The sequence below is a fragment of the Parasteatoda tepidariorum genome, chromosome 5 (genome assembly GCF_982258835.1).
Source record: "Parasteatoda tepidariorum strain Cologne lab strain chromosome 5, Ptep-v5.0, whole genome shotgun sequence".
In the NCBI taxonomy this organism is placed as follows: Eukaryota; Metazoa; Arthropoda; class Arachnida; order Araneae; family Theridiidae; genus Parasteatoda; species Parasteatoda tepidariorum.
In genome coordinates, this window is record NC_141759.1 from 26,340,614 (window position 1) to 26,360,916 (window position 20,303).

Genomic DNA, 20,303 nt, shown 5'->3' on the forward strand with positions numbered 1-20,303 from the left:
ACCAATAGAATTAGAATAGAAGTATTTCCATATTTTTGTAAAATCCCTGTACATTTTAGCTATATTGTTATACGTCATTTAACCCTAGATGACTAGTGAGATCCCAAAGTCACCATTAGTTCACGGTACTAATTTATTTCGGTACGATGGTCTTTAGTTCATCAAAAGTCACATTAAGCTAAATTCTTATTCATCTATTTGTGATTTAAAATGCACTAATATTTAGGTAGAATCGTATATACCACTAGATATAAACAGATGAAATTTTATAATTGCATAAACTTATTTCGTCTAGGCAAAAATATTTTTGTAATTGTTCTTCTAATGCTTTGAAATGCAGTTTTCATTTTTTACAAGCTTCTATTTTATTTTTTATTCTTTTTAAAGCGTATTAAAACTAGCTAATTTTTTGTTTGTTTGTAACTTTAAGATATGTAATACTGCGCAACGAAATATTTTTTCTTCGCAATATATTCACTATAATATGTACCTGTTTTTGTCAGCATAACTTGAAAAAGTGACCAACAGCGTTCGAAAGCTGAAACGCAAAAGATGAATTGAAAACCATCACTGTCATTTTCACATGAATTCTTTAACATTCTTTCAGTATTACTTAAATAAGCTTGTTCGATTTTTTCGCTTAGCAACTTTTATTTTCGAGGTACTTGGAATTCTACGTAATTTAAAAAATCGGGCCAATCACCAGAGGTAGTTTGTTTAAAATTAAAAAAAGAAAATAAAGAATTCGTCATTTCCCTGTCAAACTTTTCAATTAAGAAGTAATCAAATGACTTTATTATATAAAGAATTTAATTTGAATCGCTAAAGGCTTCAGAAATAAATTGCTTTCAGTAATTTATTTGCTCTAAATTCTCTCATAAAAACAAGTTATCAATGGTGAACCAATCTGGTTTCTAACGAAAAAAAAATTTTTTTTTTTTGGTTCAGATTTGCACTTATTGCATTTTTTATCTTCATATTTTAGTATTCTACTATTTAAAAACCAAAAGTCTTAAATAGACAAATTAAATTCCGACTAAATAAGAGCTAAACTCTAGATTAAATTAATTTTTTGATGTAGAAAAAAAAATCGCTACTTACAATCAATTATAAAGAAGCAAGCAAACGACTTTATAATGCTGTTCGGAAACTCATTATTATTTTATAAATATTATGCAAAGAGTAATTTGGCAGGTGACAATCATTTAATTGAATTCAAAATAATTTCCAACTAAGCGTGATTGTTTATATTCAAATAGCTCTCTGCGGGCATGTGAATTTTATCAATCAAGGGTCCTACATCTGTTCTTCATCTTTTTGGGTAATAGTCGATGCGAGCTAAGACAAACAGGTATCGTCTGCTCAGATGTTGCTTCACAAAAGCCTTTAAGATATAACGGTTGGTCAAAATAATGCTGCCAGCAAGTTATGATCTGAAATCGAAAGTGGGCAAAGTAGGTGGGAAAGGGAAACGGGGGTTGAACACATCAAACATCACGTGGCGCGAATCGAAACCAGGTGGAACAGTGGTTTTGTTCTCATTTTCTGTGTCTCCCGTGGTTTGGAGGAATACCTATTATCGCCTGCTGCTGTTGACAAAGAAATCCTAGAAAGTGAAAGTGAGTTTTTGGTTATCATTATTTTTCTTTGTTTAATTGAGACGCGTCACTTTTCCAACTGTTTTAATTTGCCGCAGTTATGTTTGTGTGAAGAAAGTGGGATAACATTTATTCAGTAAGTTTTGAATTATTTATTTATTCTGACAACTAATGCTTGGTAAAAATATTTAGATTTTAAAAATTTGAAAATAAACAAATCACAAATATGTATGACAAGATCATACTAATCTGAATATACTTATATGGTGATAAACGTACTTAGTCGTTAAATTCATTGCAGGGTCAGAGTATTGCATAATAGTTTTAGCAGCTTCAAAATACATTAAGGAAATGCAATTACTAATGAAAACTGTTTCAGTTATTAATGAAAACTGAAATGACTGGTTTATTGCAATTAAATTTTTCGTTTGTTTAACATGTTTTATTTTTATTTATGTTAATGAATTTTTTTTATAAAGCTATTACTGATCTGAAAAAGAACAATGGCTGAAAATATTGTACAGTTTTTTCTGAGCAACCTTAGGAAACTTTATAACTTTTTTTATGTTTTACTGGGAGATTAAATCTACTTGTATGTAAACCAAGTAGATAGTGGATTGATTTAATTAATTCTTTCTTTAAGCCCATTTATTTCTTTTACTACATTATGTAAATATATTATTTTATTTATATTATTTTATTTATATTATTTTAACGAACTCTTTAGGCCAGTTTATCTCTTTTATTATATTGATGTAACCTAAATGTAAATTAATGCATTATTGTAAATAATGTAATGTAAATATGATGCTTTATTTTATTTCATTGCGACATTTTACCTTATTTTTATATGTTGGTAAACATATCACTTATATATCAGTCACTGAATAAGGCTGCTTTTATGTAAACCTGGCTTTGAATTTGGATTATTTTAATTAACTCCTTCTTTTAGCATATTTATTTATTTTAATATATTACCAATAAAACGTGTTTCAATTGATGTCTTTAGCTAAATTATGATGTTTTATTTTATTTAAATTCGAAACTTTACCTAATTTATGTACAATTTAAATATTAGTCAGTGATTTAGGGATGTATTTCCGTAAACCAAAACGATTTTGATTTAACAAATTCTTTATTTAAGCATGTTTATCTATTTTATTATATTAATGTAACATACTTATAAATTAATGAATTTAGTTTAAAAATATGAAGCTTTATTACATTGCATTTTACTTTATTTATACATTTTGGTAAATTTATATTTTAGGTATTAGGTTACTGCATTTACGTTAGCCAAGCACATTTTGCAAACTAAGGTAAACTAGGTAACTTTAGCACAAAGGTCGCCCACTTGTGTATTCAAGTACATTTTGGATGATTTTAATTAATTCCTTCATTTATCATATTTAGTTATTTTACTATATTATATTACTATATTATATTACTATATTATATCACTATAACATGTTTAAATGTATCTATTTAGCGTAAAAATGATATGCTTTATTTCCTTGCAATGCTGCGAGCTTTATTTTACTTCAATATTTTAAGTATATACATTTGCTTAACTAGTGAAATAAAATGAAATGTGAGATCAGAAACAAGCTTTAAACTTATCACTTCTTTTTCTTGTGGCTGAATAAATCGTAATCGCTTAATGTAGCTGATGAAATCGTAATAAATGTTAAGTGAGTTCCATACTCTATTAGCGTTGCGTTCAAATGACAAGAAGCATTCACGGAGAAAACTTAACACTCCGCGTGACAGAAGCTTTATTTTTTTTCTTTCTTTTCACCTCATTAATTATCTAACTTTTCGTGGTCTGATGAATTTAGATTATGAATTTTTGAGACTGTAAACATTTGTTTATTTGGTGTTAAGCGGTCGCAGGGGAGGGAAAAACACCTAAATATCGCTTAAGGTTTTTCTAAACAAAATGATTATGTATATCTTTTAAACAATTATGTAAGCAATTTAATAATATTAAAAAAAAATCTTGTTTTTATCCGAGCTGTTTATTGTGAGAACATTGCGTTGGAATTGCGTAAGATATTGACTGTTCTTCTGAAATGAAGATTAAAAACAGTTATTATAAGACTAGCAAAAAGTATTTATTGTTCCCTATCATTAAAAGTGTATTTCTATACTCAAAACAAATATTACAGAAAAAGAGTGGCTTTGTTCAGTTCAGCAACGATTTTAAGCAGAATATAGTTTTTGCGTCACATGTTAACGATATACCCTTACTGAGTGAGTGTGTATTTTAATGGGAATTAGATATAAGTAGTTAATTTTTGTTTTAAAGAAAATAAAAATAAAAATCATGCATATGTTTGTAATTTTAAGAGAAATAATAAATTTTAGAGAATTTTTGAAATTAAATGTGATTGCTAATAATATAAATTATCGACTTTGTATACCTACCCAGGGGCCGCGCTAAGGACTTCAAATTATTAGCCAAATATCAAAAGTATTCGCCAATTTTTGAAAGTCTCCGTCAATTTTTGAAAGTCTCCGCCAAATGCAAATCTTAACAACTTCTTATGATTAATTTTTTTGCCATAGAAAACAATTTTACGGTAGTTTGTTTCAGGCTTATATTATTTGGACTCAATTCTAATTGGTTATGCGGCCTATCTACCAAAAATGATACTGTCAACGAATAAAAAATACAAACTTGTTTAGAAAAATTCATTTTGACGTAGATTTGAGGATCGAGTTAAACATATATTTTTCTTTCCTGTAGACAAAATCCATTCGCCAATACTTTCGCCGAAACACAATTTTATTCACTAAATTTACGGTTTTATCGCTTTTGGCGAGGTATATCGTATGCTTAGCACGGGTCCGCGTACCTATGTCTCCCACTCTTTAAATAATCTAATTGATTAATAATTAGTTGATAATAATTAATTAAATTAAAGATACTTGTATGACCAATATCGATATTTTACGTCTTTGAGGGGAAAAAGACGTCGGCAAAACTTATTAAAATTTCAAAATTTTTAAAAAATTAATTTTATGTCGAAGAAAACACACAAATTACTTTTTGTGAGAAAATATATAACTTTTGTTCGATATTCTTTTTTTCTTCTTTTTATTTTTAAAATTGGATTGGACAATTAAAACGAGAGATTATTCACTATGTTGAAGTAAAATGTAAAATTTGCAAACATTTATTTATTTAACTTTGTAAATATTTTTACTTTCTTTTTGCATCTTCATATGCAAATTACTATATATAGTGTAGGATTTATGTCGGCAAAAAACAAGTCATAATTTATAAAAATTGGTTAATTTTATTCGGTTTTTTATGTTAAATATTTTAATTCTTTTTTAAAAGTTATCGCCTTATTAGTTATTACAACACGTTATTTTTATTTAGGAATTTATGAATCTTAATGTGTTCAACTAGTTATTATATGAATGGTGCACGTGTTAGGTTGACCTTTTTAACTGCTCTTTTCCATTGCGGAAATGAATACTTTCTACTTTCACCCAAATACACCCTAACTTTTAAGGTTAATAACGTGGTTAAAGCGTGATGACTCATTTTTATTCACAAGTCTTTTTAAATGGATAAATAAATTCAGTTCTAATGTAATATGTAATTTTTTTAGTGTTCATTTATATCATTATTTTATGTAATATGTATACGCATATTTTTTTATTATTTCACATCGAAACAAAAATATTATGTGCAGTTGGTGAAAAAAAAAATAACAGAGAAAATGACGCATCGATTCTTTTTCTTTTAAACTGTGGATTATATTTTCAATTTGAAAAGTGTTCGTGTTTTTTTCTTTTTTTTAACCTATCTTTCTTTTTCTTTTTTTTTTTTTTTGCGAAAAATTATCTCGTTAAAGGTGTTTTTAAGGGAAAGGATCAGAACTTAAGAATCTCTGGAATTTCGAGAAATATACTTCTAGAAAAATACATGGAGTGCGATTTTTTTTTCACGGCACTTACCCTTATTCTGTGTTCCACTACTTCCACACTAACTATTGACGCATAAATATTTTCACTAGAAATTTGCATTGAAGGTCAAGGTCCATTAACAAATATTTGAAAAAAGGGTATTTTCTTAGACTTTAAACGTCAAAATCTGCTTGTGCCTACAGTGGATTACAAAGGTACATATGTTAATACATACTGTATATTCTGCGAAGAAATACTAACGAGAAGTACCCATAAAAATTTACATTTGTGTGTTGTAGATTTTATTTTATTTAATAATCGTCATTAAAAAGCTAACCTAATTTCGAGTTTACGACAACAAATACTCAAATCCATAGCCTTTGGATTTTGAATCAAAGCCAGAAGACACGAGAACTCCTGGATCAAGCATTGGATGAAATTCGCCTTTGATGGAACTAACCTGCATTTGCGTTATATGGAAGGCAAAACCACGAAAACTTCCCACGGTTAGCGTGAGAGCAAGGGGACTGTAACGTAGATCTATCATCCACTGAGGATACCTTAAGTCAGCATTGTGGTCGGTGCGAGCCGGGTGCAGAATTCGTTCCGACCAGCTATTGGTGGGATTCGAACCCGGTTAACCTAATTGAAAGGCAAACGCTCTATCCCCTGACCACAAACGGCTCTTGTTTTACTTTTTTTCTGACCTTGAGATTCCTTTTACTTTTTTTCTGACCCCCTATCCCATTCATCATGAAATTACAACAATGAGGTAAAAACATTTTGAATATAAGCAGTCGTTGTGGTACGGCTTAAGCAGACATAGTATAACATATTTATATATATGCTCAATTTTTTTTAAGAATAGTGGTGGTCAAAATTATTAAAAATTAAGTTTATAAAGGTAAGGACAGCATACATTTACTATCACTTTAAATATAAAAATAAAATTTTACGCAAAATGCGCAAAGGTTGACAAGTATGGTATTTGTTTAAGCAATCGATCGAAACACGTAAGTTGACTAACAGCTTTGAAGTTCAGAAAAATTTGCGTACAAAAAATACCGCTGTGTACTTTTTGGTACTTAGTTGCTTAAAACTGTCAAACTGTTTGTGAACAGAAATGTTCCTCTTGATTGCTTAAAACATATGTTAAAATCAATATCTTACTTATCTGCGTAGCTATGTCAGACATTTAAAAATGTATGAGTCATAATTTGATTTGCTTCTACACAAAATTTAGATGCTATTTATTCGATTCGGCGTAGAAAAATTACTACGGGAATATTACCTCACTTACCTAAATAGCAAAGAGTAAATTTTGACCCCTTTCTCTCCTCGTCTTCAGTAAATTCTGGACAGAGAAAGCTGATTTCGAGAAAGAGTGTTAACATCAGCTATTCATATTGAGACTAAATCACATTTTTATAATCAATTTACAGCTTTTCTCATTATAGATATAAGTTGAATCCGTAACCATAGATCCGCGAATTGATTTTGTTGTTGTTATCTTTAAAGTTTCTTTTCCAGCAAATTCCATATTTGACCACACTGCTGACGTGAAATATCCTCAGTGGTAGACGGATCGTGGGTTAGAGTCCCCGTGCCATCAGGCTAATCGCAAGAGGTTTTCTTGGTCTTCCTCTCCATGTAACGCAAAAGCGGATTAGTTCCACGATAAAGTCTTCGACGAAGGCAAATTTCTCTCTATACTTGGTTCAGGAGTCCCCTTGTCTTCTGGATTGGGTTCATAATTAGAAGGCTACGGAGTTGAACATCAGCAGTTGTAAATCCAAAATTGGGTCGGCTGTTCAACGACGTTTTTTATAAAAAAAATTTCCATATTTGTTAAATTTTGGTGAAAGTATTTAATGACATTGGAAAGTTGTGTAAACTTTAGTTTCTAATAATTAAGATCAACTTTAAGGTCGTGTTAAATGTTATGTTGATTTTTACTAGTACTACACTACTCTTTGGTGTGTAATCACAGAAATATATACACTTGAAGGTTCAATTTTTGCACAAGCAGATTTTGACGTTTAAAATCTAAGAAAATAGCCTTCATTGTATTTCGAATACTTTTGAATAGCCTCCGATGCAAAAACCCACTGTTAGTTTTCATGTCTTAATAGTTTGTGTGGTAGTAGAACAGAAAATAATAGTGAATGATGGAGTTCACTCATTTCACAAGTAGTATAGCATGAAACCGATGTGTTCATTTCAAACTTCTATCGTAGGATCTACAATTTTGAGATCAGGATCCTCAATTCAAATGATGATTTCTCGTGTTCTCGATAACGGGCATATCTATCGCGTTCTTTTGGTCTAAATTGCTGCACACTTCTCACATTGATTTAATTTCGACAGTGCCAAAATTATTTTCACTCCAGTCATATCAGATAATCTTGATGCCGTGGAATCTTGTTTTATTCATATGAATGCTGATTTCCTTGTTGGTGACATTAGTTCTTCATCACCTCTCTGTAGCTCTTGGAAATGCATTATGCCCTGATTTACCTCTCTCGGTCACTTTAGTTTTTCTTGTTCTATTTTTTTATTATCTTTTTTTTCTGCTTAGCTGGTTATCTAGTTTTGGTTAACACGGTTTTTCTAGTTTTGTTTCTCACATTTATTTTCTCATGTTTCGTTGGCAACTTTATGTTTTATTTATCAAATCACTTTTGTTTCTTCTCATTCCCGTCTGGTAAATCTTGAAATCGAGCACCTATTTTTGAAAACTTAAAACATGTCGATAGATATTTCCAATTTCGAAATTTTTGAAGAGAATGAAGTTTTCAGTCAAATAATACCTTACCGCTTCAGTTTCGTGAGATTATTTATTTAATCCTCAAGAAAAATGTGTTAGCCATAATAAATTGATAGTGCATTTTTATTTATACCAAGTAGATGTTACTTTCTGTTATTTACCACTTTCACCTTAAAAAAGCTCTGTAGTATGATTTCGTATCTTAATATAAATTGTTATAAATATACTATTAATACAGACCTAACTTGCTTCTGCATAATTAATCTTATCAATAAATCACTTATGCTGCCATTTTTTCTCCTAAGAAAGAAGAAACCGTCATTTTTAGAATTGCGGGATTTATTTTAGTATGCCTCTTTATTTATAGTGGCATTTAAAACGGAAAAATGCTTTTTACTTCCTACACTTATTTCCGTCGATGCAAATTTTGCATGAATAAAAAAAATATATATATATATAATTTCTAAAAGCTTCAAACATGATCTTTCAAATTGGGCCAACATTAAAATCTAGGCAACGAGTAACAAGTACAAGGCAACAGTAAACAGTTGTCTTGTAAAATTTTCTAAAAATTTTGCTGCTGAAAGAAAGATTGCTTACATTGAGCTAGTATAGATGTGTTTCCGTACTTTTGTACAACTCCATTTTTACCTAAAATAATGTAAATAGTGACAAATAGCTTGCAAGTAAGAATGGTAAGAGCTAGTTTTACTTTTTGAAAGAAACAGCCAGAAATGAAATTACTTTACATCCAATTAATTCCATCCTGTCCTTCCAATTAACATTAGAAAGGAATTTATTTTACTTTATGTAATGAATTTTTCTTCCAAATTATTATTAAACGCGAATGAATTTCACCTTCGCGTTTTTACTATTTAATGTTATAAGCCATAAAAGCCAACTTTTCCGTTTTAGCTAGATGTCCTTTTCTAGTAGTGACAAAAAAAAATTTTTTTTGTTTTTTTTGTTTAATTATTATGTTATAAATATATTTACCAGCTCGGCATATGAATTTTCCAGTTGTATACGATGCCCCTAACCGTACGGAAATTGTAAAATATTTTGAGAAATGCATATTAGATTAAAGCACTTAAGGGAATTCTTTTCAAATGATACATTCAATGATAGATAATCACGCTTCTGCTGCCACTCTCAACGAATGATTAAACGAGATTAAGATTTTCTTCCAGCAGAATTTAATTTTATTTTATAACCGTCGTTGAACAGACGACCCAATTTTTACGTTTGCAACTACTATTGTTCAACTCCGTAGCTTGTAGCCGATTTTGCTCAGTAGCCGATTTTGAACCTAATCCAGAAGAGAAAGAATCAGTACCCCCAGAGGTGTGATTTGTTATAGGAACACAGAGGACCTTGTGACCCCTACAGATTTAACGACATCAGTTACCATTTATTACACGGGGAGTCTTCGGCCATCGTGGATCGAACCCACGACCTCTTGGACATGGGCCCAGTGCCCTACCAACCTGGCTATCTTGGCTCTACAGCAGAATTTGTAATTCTCAGAAGGAAAAAAAACAATTTGATATAGCAGGTTTTTGTATATTTAGGTGAAAGGTGGCGCTGATATCGCTGTTATATGGGGTAAAAATGGTTTAAAATAGAGATAGCATGAGAGATACATGTGAGATAGAAAAAATAAAAACAGTTGTATTGTTATCATGAAAAACTCACTGACTGCAACTACTACGGAATCTCTGTAGAGTTTAAGAGAATATTTTGCCTAGTAATAGCAAGGGTAATGTATCGATAATTTAATTAATTAAAATTAAAGGAATTTCGTCCATCATTAAAGACTAGTAACTTAAAAAATATATATAAAGTCGTATAAACGCGCGATAACGCGAATGCTCAAGTTATTAAGATCTACTAAGTTTATTTTAAAAAAAGTCAGCTTCACCTCACAATAGCTTTAAATAGTTGGAGTCTCTGGAACGTTTTCGAAAGACAGCAACATTTTTTCTTAAACTGGAAAGCTAGATTCAGTACACGTTTAAATATAATTTTAGAATATTGAATTACAAAGTTACTGAAAACCGTAATTACATACCTGCCAACTTTCACTCTTTCCGAGAATGGATTTTCAGAGTGGTTGTAAAACAGTAAACGAAAAACAATCTGACTCAAAAATATATTTATATTTTGATCCCGTTGAAATGCGCTTCCTCAAGGATTATTATGCTTTCATATATTTATTGTAATTATTTATATGTAGTGGTGGTTAAAATCATTTATAATTATCATAATAATTCAAAAAGTTAATTCGAATAACCTGAGTATTGCTACCAGTTTAAATATGAAAATAAAATCTTCCGGAAAATCCGGTAGAGTCGGCAGGTATGTAATTATAATGTAATTACGGTTTTTAATACCAATTTAGAATTTTGTAATTTAGACGCAATTAAAGTTTATCTAGGAGCCTGAGTTTATTGGCGGACCTTTTCACATCCATCTTGAACAGGGCTGAAAGTCTTTATATATCAAGACGGAAAAGAGTAAAATCTGGTAAAAATTAAATTGCATTTTTACGGGAATAAAAATATATCCACAACTACCAATTTTTTTAACCAATGCAATTTATATATTGAATTTGCGTCTTTCTCGAATAAACGAATAAAAGCAACTCCACTGCCTGCTTATCTCAATGCTCAACCAAAATCGTACTAAAGTTCCGCGATCCAGGTGCCCAATAAAATCAAAACACTAGGACTAGAAAAGAACAGACATAATGTATAAACTTATGACTACAACCTCTTCCATTCTCGATTTATGAATTCTTACACACCACTATTTTTAAATAGTTCAAAGACTTATCTAATAAGCCACTTTTTTTAAAATTTAGTTTGTAATTCTCTTCCATTTTTTTAAAAAAATATTTTGCTGAATTCGTAGCTGTTGGCAGCTCTGATTTTACAGATACTCCAACGCTGATGCAAATTTTTTTTTTTTCGATGCACACACTAAATCAGAGTTTTTTTTTAAACAGATTTTCATATAAAATTTTGTTGATCTTAAGAACTTAAGCATTCTTTGATATAATCTTGTATGTATCTGCTTAAATTACTTGTGTTTAGTAGTGGACAAATTTATTTTAATTGTCAAATATTTAATTATAAAATATCAATTCTTTATCCTTGCTACAACTTGGAAAAATTATTTTCTGATACACCGGAGAATCCGTAGAATTTTGCTTTTTAAAATTTTGTGTTAGAAAGATGTTGTAAACCATAATTATGATGTAACTAAATCTTTAAACGTATTTTTTTTTTTTAATTTTATCTTTAGAAATGCAATATCACATTTATAAATCCAAATATTTTTTAACTTGTTTGTTATAAATTGATTCAAAAATCCAACACCTTAGCTACTGCATTTTTCTTTTAAAAAAATTAATGCAATTAAAACTGACTTCTATCAAAATGATTTCTAATACAATGTCTTTTAAAAAATAACTGAACAAAATGTTTCAAAACTTTATCGATTCTGTCAAATTGTAACAATTTTCATATTATAGTTTTCTTAAGTGCATTAGAATGTTATTCTGATTTAACATTTGGCGACATAATTGGCGAAAAGCGTGGGAAATGCGGAAGTTCAGGATGTGTGTAGTGACCTAATTAGCGAACGAGGAAAAAACGCTGACAAAGAGGCCACAAAATTTCTCTTTCTCTCTCAATGGCATTCTTTGGTATCAAAATTACCGAAATTCTGACAGACGATCACGTGTTTGACCGTCAATTACCTTCCTTTGTTGATAAGATAGTGTTCATCACACTGTTATTTTAATTTATTACCTGTTTAGTCCCACTGTTCTGGTTTGTTTTATAAATGAAATGGGTTGTTGTTTATTGGTTTACGTTTGCTTATTTATTTTTATTTCTTAGGTTTGTGTTGTTTCAGTGCTTTAGGCGTGAAACTGGCTTAAAAACTCACATTGTACGATATTTTCTGTATTTGTTTTTGAAATAAAAAAAAGTTTTATTTAAAATAAACGAAGGTACTACTTCATACGTCGTACAAAATAATGCATATTTATACCAAATTTATTTAATTTATTTCATACTAAAAAAAAATTTAATGTGCAATGCAGAAAAAAAAAAAGAAAAAGGATTACTCAAAATAAGTAATCTGATGATCTAATGATCAGATTTTCTCTTTCCAGGAATCAATCTTAATGGCTCAATTGGGTGACCTCAATTAAGGTAATTAATTAGTGCAGACGATATTTTAAGTTACGGAATCAGGCAAGAAACACACTTTCTCTGAATAAACATATCTTTTTTTTCAACGGATTCTGATTTCTGACTCCCAAAATATAGGGGGTAGCAGCTCTCTGGAAAAGATGGTCCCAATAGTTTGTTCAGGAGAGCACTTCAAAGTTTGGAACCCTTAATGTTAATTTTCCTTCTTTAGAATTTCGATATATGGGTGATTCTTTGGAAACGACAATTCGGAAAAAAAAATTTCTTCAAATTTAAAGTCTTTAAAATAATCTAATTTTTTTTTGTATATTTATTTAGTTAAATTTCTTAATATCTTACAGACAGCAGTGTAGTTTATTGATATTTTCTCAAGAAAAAAAAATCACTAAGTTTTGAATGCCTGGAAAATGACTAGAAGGCCAGGAAACTGACATATTAGCTTAGAAGTTAAGAAAACAGTCATTTTAAACTAATAGTAAGTAACTCAACGCAAGAAACTCAAAAAGACGAAGTCGAAAAGTTAATTTTAACTTTTTATGTGAATAAATTCCAAAAATAATTATTGTGAACAATTTGAACATACCGTTTCTTCTCGTTTTTTTTTCCTCAATTTATTTTTCCTTGATTGTTTTTAAGCCCCATGTTTTAAAAAATAACCAGAGTGCGTAGTCAAATATTTCAACAAAAAATAAGCACCTTTTAAGTACTTTTTAAGCACTCAAAAATAATTTTTAAGCACTATATACATTAACAAAATGCAAAATGATTTTCAGACTTTGCATGACCATGATAAAATAACTAGTTTTTGACAAAAACCTCTTTTCTTGATTATGTTAGCCATTAAAATATGATCAAGAGATTTTTCGGTTCGATTTCAGAGGGTGAAAAATGAAGCGTGAAATTGAGAATATCTTGCAAAATGCAGTAGAGTTGCACTTGAGAGTGCAATAATCTCACCGAACCCAGCTCACTAGACGCACATGACTCGAAAGTATTTAATCAAACTTGTAAAATGATGGGAGCTTTCATACGCTATGGACTGACACTGACGGTACGCTGAAATAGATTGTGGTTGGGTGAATTGTAAAAACGTTGAATAGAACAATGTGGAAAGTACGCTTTTGCATAATAAGTGCCGAAAATTAACGTGGTAAAGAAAAACAAATTCATTTTCGAGAAGAGAAAAATTAAGCACTTTCTAAAAACATCCAAAGAAAAAAGCACCTTTAAGGGCTTTTAAAAAATGAAAATTGAAAATAAGCACCATTAAGCACTTTTTAAAAACGCCATTCATTATGATACGAGTAACCTAGCAAAATTAATTTTATAATAAATTACATTGGAAATTTTTTTATTATATTCTTTAAATTTAAAATATTTCAAATAATTTTATTTTACAACTTTTCTACATTCTTTAATTTATACACTCAATGTTTAAAGACTATGACAGAATTAAATTGTACAGTGTACATCTTAGCTTATCCTTTATATTTTAACTGTCTGTGTTTTGAAAAAAAATAATTTAAAACCTTTGCGTTAGATAAACCATGAATTGTTTAAATTAATTCTTTTATCCATTGTAGAAATAATCAAAAATAGGTTTTATTATTTATATGTACTGAATAAAATTGTGTATAATAATCAATCATTAAATAAATAAATAACTTAGCATATTACAAGCATATTACAATCTTACGAAATCTGGGAATTAGGTTAATATTCGTTTTCCCTCTTTACATTAGAACATTTAAAAAAATTTCAGGTAACTGGCATTCATCAGCCAGGAAAATGACAATTTGCCATTTTACAGCATTTGACTTTAATTTAACATTTCGGCCTAAGACGTTTACTTTCCGCAGAAAACAACAGGATTTCTTGAAATAACTCGGGTAAATCTTTGTAGTTTATGTTATTAACACGTTCACGCCGGGAAAAGTGAAAATACTGATTAGGGGAAAAGAGAAAATACTGGTAGAAGAACTATTTCAATATTAGATAATATTCGGGAGGAGTTTATTTATTCTCAACAATAACAATTCACTGTAAGGAAATTTATCACGACAAAGAAGCAATTCGAAATAAAAATTGCATCCGTTAAAAACAATTGGTAGTTATGGATTTCTATTATTCCCGGAAAAAAACTAAAAAATGAAATTTATTGTTACCAGTTTTTACTCCGGTGTGCTGCCAAGATGAGACAATCTAGCGTGACCCACCGGTGGGTCACCCCGGCGTGAAAGTGTTAATGATTTCAAGAAGACAGGAAAATGACAGCATAAAAACCTACTCACCTTGTAAAATTTTTTGAAATAGATTTTGAAAAAGGAAGTTGGTTATTTATTCCTGAAATTTGACGAGTGAATAGGATGAATGATATTCTAATCAATCTCTTAACTTAAGATATTGATTACTGCCGCTATCTATTTTGATTATAAATTATTAAAAAAAGAATGGCCAGGAAAATGACTGATTTTCATGTGACAGACAAGTTATTGTTAGAAAAAATTATTTTCAACAAAGCTTTTGGAAATAATACTCTCTGAATATATTCTAGAAATGCTTACAACGGTTGAGATAAAAAAATTAAACATTGAAAATTTTATGGGAAGTTTTGAAGCTATAGTAATTATTGGAAATATTGTTTACCAGGAAAACGACATTTTGAAATTCAATTAAATTTTTTAAATATACAAAATAGTCAATGCTAATGCAAAGTCTTTTTAAAATGCTAAAAGCAATGCTATTATTAATTTTTTTTTTAAACAGAGTTCTTTAAGTAGTATAATATTAGGTCTTGAGGCAAAAGACTGTCCATTATCGTATTTCGTGAGAATCACGCATGTAACTAAAACATTTTAAGCGAATTGAAAAATTTTACACTCAGTAATAAAATTAGTTTATTGAAAGATAATTCATTGGCAAAAATAACTTTCAGTAAATATTTATTATTTTATTTAAGAATGTTTGAAACTTTTTGAATCGTAAGGTATGCAATTTTTTGCATAATTTTAAAGAACGTAATTTTATACTGTAAAATACAAAATTTGAGAAAAATCGGTCGAATAGTTCCTGATAAATTGAATTTCAAAAAAGTCAAGCACTTCAAATTGGGAGGAACTATTCCCAGGAACTATTCGACCACGTTTGCTCATATTTTGTATTTTGTCATGCAAAACTACAATCTTCAAAATGATGCAAAAAATAGTATACCTTAAAATTCAAAGTTTAAAAATAAAATAATAAAAAATAATAAATCTTTACTAAAAGTTATTTGTTACATGGAATTATTCTTGGATAAACGAATTTTTTAATCGCGTGTGAAAGTTTTTTTAATTCGCTTAAAAAGCTTTCGAGATATAGCGAAAATAACATTAAAGGGTAGAGGAAAGTAAAATTAACATTAAGGGGTTCAAACTTTGGAGCGCTCTCCTGACCAAACTATTGGGACCATATTTTTGGAGTCAAAAATCCAAATCCACCGAAAAAAAGGTAAATTTATCCAAATAATGTACGTTTTTGTTTCTGATTCCATTACTCTTAAAATATTGTTTGCATACACTTGCACGCTTTTTAATTAGCATACTTGATGTCCCCCCTCGAGGAATTTAAATTGAGTCCTAGGACGTGAAAATTCGATCATTAGATCAAAAATTAATCAGGATAGACGTTTATTTTTATTTTATTTTATTTTTTTAGCGCACTGTACAACTGTACTTGTAATTGCTTTTACTTTCTTGAAATGAATCTACGTTGAAAACAAAATAAAAAAAAGTGAATACAACACTGGGCACACTTTGTAAAGTTTATAGCACTTTGAAATCTGAGATAAAAATAATTTTGTATTTCAAATCGTGTCCTATAAATTAAATCATAACGCCTGGAAAACCAACATTTCTCAGATCCCGTGGACCTGGATGTTTAGACAAAATCCTGTTCCACTGTTAGCAATTTTTGTAAAAAATACGTTATGCATTTTAAATTTGATATCTACCTTAATCTTCTGTAAGTAAATAAAAAGTGGTGACAAAAGTGTGTTGCTAGCAGTTCATTTCAGAAAAAGTTCATTGATAATCAAAGCATGAAATATATGACCATACCTGCCAACTTTCACTCTTTTCGAGAATGGATTTTCAGAGTGGTTGTAAAACAATAAACGAAAACAATTTGATTGATTGATATGAGTGGAATCTCGGTGTTAAGCGCGAAGCGCTTCTAACCGATTCATCTATACTGTTTTGGCATTTATTCCAGAGGTCATATACAGTTCAAAGTTCTAAGTTAGGATCAGATAATAAGTCCATGATGAGGTGAGGCATGAGTTGATTCAGTATTACATCAGTTGTATGGGGAATTCCCCTGGATTAAAGTTGTGAGAAGATGCAGTACGTCTTGGTCCTTCAGCAAGTCTTTAAGTTCACTGATGAGGCTAACAAGTCTGTGGGCTGTAGAAGTAAGCGTGTCCTTGGTCGTTTTTCTCTTTCGACTGGGACGGGCCTCGCACCCAGTGAAATTTGAGGTGTGGTTTTGCATGCAGTTGCAGCATTTAGCTGGGGAGTCTCGGCTCTTTCTGCACTGGAATGAATAGTGCCCTTCGGCACATTTCATGCATCTTGGGCTGGAGGAGCAGGAACGTTGGGTGTGGCCGAAACTCTGACATCGAAAACACTGCAGCGGCCGCCGGCCGCCGTGGTATTTCTCTATGCTGATCGGGATCTGCTTGATGCTCTCAATATGGTAGATCATCTCGTGATTGGCTAGCATTGGCATAACGATGAGGTACAGGGGGAGGGGCCTAAGGGCTTCACCCACTTTCTTCTTAAACTGGACTATTTTCAGGATTTCAATGTTCCGCTTCCCTAATTCAAGGGATATTTCATCTGTACTAAAATCATCAGGAAGGCCACGGATGAGGACTTTAGCATTTTTAACTGGCTGAGCTTTTTCTACTGAAATGGAAGGCTCTGTGGCTTTGTTGGTAGTCTCCTCCGTAGGTTCTGATGCAGTAATAGGGGTGGGCTCCGGCATGAGAAGAGATTCCGGAGGAGTGCAGCTTTTCTGGGTCATGGATGGGTCAACATTTTCTGTAGCTGCGGCAGACTTTTTCTTCCTCTTCTTTCTCTTTTTAGCTGGTGGCTCTTTGTTGTTTCTATTTTGGATCTCAGGTTCAGAGGCTGATGTCTCTTCGTCTATATCTATATTCAAATCTTTACTGGAAGGAGTTGTGATATTATTCGGAACACTGTGCTCGGAAACGGTCTCAGTCTCCATTTCATTAGCAACACTACTTTCTGGGATGGTCACAGGGATTTCCGCTGTCTCAGTGATAGTTGTCTCCATTGTAGTTGAGGCAGTTGGCTTCTTTTGACTTGACTCAACAGTTTGAATTGCGGACACCGCTGCGTTAAAGAGTTCGTTGTAATATCTACTTGGTGTTGAGGTAGAAATCTCTCCAATGGAATCTCGCAGCTTACGAAGTTCCACGATATCAGTAGTTTGTTCTAGAAGAAACTTTGAGTAAAGTGCGTAGTTCATAGATCTGGCCGGTAAAAACCTTTTGACGATCGAAGATGTCTCATATAAGTCTGATGCTGGCATGCGGCCGGAAGGGAAAACTTTTCCGCCGCGGGCAGTTCGGTGATACGGCATAGTTGCGGAGCAGAGAAAAACACGTCTTGTCTCTAGCAAGGCTTGAGCTGGTCCCTCCTCGGTCAATTTCGGGGCAACGAAAACAATCTGACTCAAAAATATATTTATATTTTGATCCTGTTGAAAATCGCTTGTGCAAGGATTATTATGCTTTTATATATTTATTGTAATTATTTATATGTAGTGGTGGTCAAACTCATTTATAATTATCATTATAATTCAAAAAGTTAATTGGAATAACATGAGTATTGCTACCACTTTAAATATGAAAATAAAATCTTCCAGAAAATCCGGAAGAGTTGGCAGGTATGTATGACAATTAAGGTAGGTATGAAATTTGATTTGGGAAGTTGCCTTCGAAATAAGAAAACAAAAATCATTCATTTTTAATCAAAAACTTACTACCACTTTTTAATTAAACCCCTTAACTCACAGATTTTTTGAAAATAACCAGCCAGAAAAAAAAAATTTTATATAAAAAAACGCACTTTAGAGCTTTGTCTATTCTTTTGGTGGACAATTTTGATATACTGCGCTTTTCTTCCACGGAAAAAGGGTATATTCAGAGATGCCAACTGCTCCGGACACGCCAAAATAATTAAATAAAACGGTAAATAACTACGAAGTAAATGTTGCAAATATTTGACTATTTTCCCTTGCTTTTTTAAAAGGTATAGCAAGTCATAATGGATGCTAAGGTGGTGAATAATATAAGCCTACGAATTATTTAAAAATAGTGGTGGATAAAAATAAGCTAAATTGAATTTATAAAACTAATAAGAGTCACACTCGATAAACTACCACTTTAAAACATATATTTGCTGTCAGGTGGAAGTTGGCATCTCTGTATATTTTATTCTTGAATAAATAAGTGTTATAGCTTACAATCCTATGTAAATGACAAATATCAATAAAATTATTTTCTTCCTTAGCTTTCACATTATTATTTTCAATTCTCGATTATATTCTATGGTGAAAAATTATAGCAGCAAAAAATACAACGCCGCTCGAATTATCTCGAATGTGCACAGTTTGACCTGTTTCGCGCACAAATTAAGGGGATAAACAAAATGGATTTTATAAATCATTTTCATGCAGTGGCGTGGAATAAAGTTTCAAAACGAAGAATAATACATTTAAGCATGAACTTAGATACCACTTGACGAAATTCTAGCCGAAAAAAAGAAGCAAACTGTCCAGGAATCTGAATGCACAATTCATCCACCACCATTATACAATTAAATGGTAGGGAATCATCCATTAATAGAAAATATATCAAGAGAAGCTCAATGTTTAATACAAGATTATAAAGTAATAATTATTTTTATCACACTTTAAAATTGGTAGCTATAAACTTTTTTCGACAAGGAAATAATTTTTTTAAAATTTCTTTCAGCTCAATTAGTTAATTCTATACAAATAAAGCGTGTCACATAATCATCACATTTTTACGAGCACAGGTTTGTCAAGAGCGGCTATGGATGCAAAAAGTTGTGACTAATAATATTCACAATTTTATTTAAAGAAATTAAATGTAACAATTTTTAATAGCATTTTTTCCAGTTTATTTTAGAAAGTGTTGGGAAGATTTATTTTACTTTAAATATTCACGCACTTAATTTGAAATGTTAGTCCCAGTGGTAGTTTGCGAATGACTAGAAAGTTATATTTAAGAAATAAACTTTTTTCTAAATGATCCACGAATTTTAGCTGCAAAATATTAGCCGTTCACGTCGGGGTGACCCACCCCGACGTGATCTAGCGTGACCCACCGGTGGGTCACGCTAGATTGTCTCATCAGGCGGCGCACCGGAGTAAAAACTGGTAACAAATAAATTTCATTTTCTAGTTTTTTTCCGGGAATAATAAATAAAAATCCATAACTACCAATTGTTTTTAACGGATGCAATTTTTATATTGAATTGCTTCTTCGCCGTGATAAATCTCCTTACAGTGAATTGTTATTGTTGAGAATAGATTAACTCCTCCCGAATATTATCTAATATTGAAATAGTTCTTCTACCAGTATTTTCTCTTTTACGTCCCGCTTTCAGGCGCAACACCCGGCGTGAACGTATTAAAATTACTGTTAAGAGGCAAACTTTTTTTTGTAAATGAGCTACGAATTCTAGTCACAAAATATAAGAT

General features: G+C 30.9%; 1 protein-coding gene across 2 annotated transcripts in view; it reads left to right on the plus strand.

Annotated features, from left to right (window-relative positions):
• The first annotated feature begins 1,502 nt into the window (after positions 1 to 1,502).
• Positions 1,503 to 20,303, plus strand: part of LOC107437321 (clavesin-2) — a 97,929-nt gene continuing 79,128 nt past the window's right edge. Inside the window, exon 1 of one of the 2 annotated variants that reach the window (XM_043052558.3) lies at positions 1,503 to 1,619. The gene's annotated coding sequence lies outside the window, so the exon portion shown is untranslated. Of the gene's footprint in view, positions 1,735 to 20,303 lie in introns of both variants that reach the window. The other variant, XM_043052559.3, reaches the window with a different exon arrangement.